The sequence below is a fragment of the Orycteropus afer genome, unplaced genomic scaffold (genome assembly GCF_000298275.1).
Source record: "Orycteropus afer afer isolate SDZICR_OR568_19922 unplaced genomic scaffold, OryAfe1.0 scaffold00108, whole genome shotgun sequence".
Classification (NCBI taxonomy): Eukaryota; Metazoa; Chordata; class Mammalia; order Tubulidentata; family Orycteropodidae; genus Orycteropus; species Orycteropus afer.
The window spans coordinates 9,854,090-9,855,537 of NW_006921695.1; positions in this window are offsets into that span (position 1 = coordinate 9,854,090).

Sequence of the window (1,448 nt, forward strand, 5' to 3'; positions counted from 1 at the left end):
GAATCAAAGAAAGACAGAATTAATAAAATCGAAGACAAATGCGAAAGGGATCAATCAGAAAAAAAAAAAAAAAAAAAAAAAATCAAAACAAAATGAAGAAAGCCTAAGATTCCTGTGGGATACCACCCAAAGGAATAACCTACATGTAATCAGAATTCCAGAACAGGAAGAGAAAAAGAAAACCACTGAGAAAATTATCCTGGATTTGTTGAAAGACAACTTCCCTGATATGATGAAAGATGAGAATATATCCATTCAGGAAGTCCAACCAACCTCAAACAGGATAGATCCCAAAAGAAAATCAATAAGACATATCATCATCAGGCTCATCAATTCCAAAGACAAAGAAATAATCCTGAAAGCAGCATGGGAAAAATGAAAAGTTACCTGCAAAGGGCAACCAATAAGACTTAGGTCTGATTTCTGAGCAGAAACCATGCAGGCAAGAAGACAATAGGATGGTATATATAAAACCATGAAAGAGAAAAATATCCAACCAAAAATTATGCATCCAACAAAATTGTCCCTCAAATATGATAGTGAAATTAGATTTCCAGATAAGCAGAAATTTAGAGAATTTGTTTAAACCAGACCCACCTTGCAAGAGACACTAAAGGGAGTCCTTTGAACAGAGAACCAGTTACAGCAAACAACAACTGACCATTAGTACCCATGATGGCATAATCGAGAAACCAATATAGCTATGGAAGTATCCAAAGTAAAATAAGCTTAAAAGATTGTAAAGAGGGAACCAGAGACATCAATTAGCAAATAAGGACAATTACAAACCAAAATGAGGAAAAAAACAGTGTAGTTACAGAACTTCTAAATGGCTAGGAAGTCAAGAGAGTTGCAAGATAGAATGGATTGCTTTAAATTTGGGGAGACAAGTATAAACCACATGGCACCTCAAAGAAAAATGATAAACCTTCACATCACAATAAAAAAGAAGACAATCTCAAATATTTAGCAGTACTTCCAAATTCATTTGATGAAACAAGCATAACCTTGATACCAAAACCAAAGATATCACTAAAAAGGAAATCTACAGACTAATATCCCAAATGAATAAAGATGCAAAAATTATCAACAAAATCCTAGCCAATGCACACCAACAACATATCAAAGAAATAATATATTATGACCAAGTGGGGTTCATATCAAGTGTGAAAAGATGGTTCAACATTAGAAAAACAATCAACATCATCTACCACATAAATAAAACAAAGGAAAAAAAAGAAAAAAACAACACATGATCATATCAATTGATGGAGAAAAGGCATTTGATAAAATCCAACACCGATTCCTAATCAAAATTCTCAGCAAAATAGGAATAGAATGGACAGTCCTCAACATAATAAAGGACATATACGGAAAACCAAAAGCCAATCTTCTTCTCAATGCAGAGAGACTGAAACCATTCCCCTAGAGAACAGGAACCAGACAAG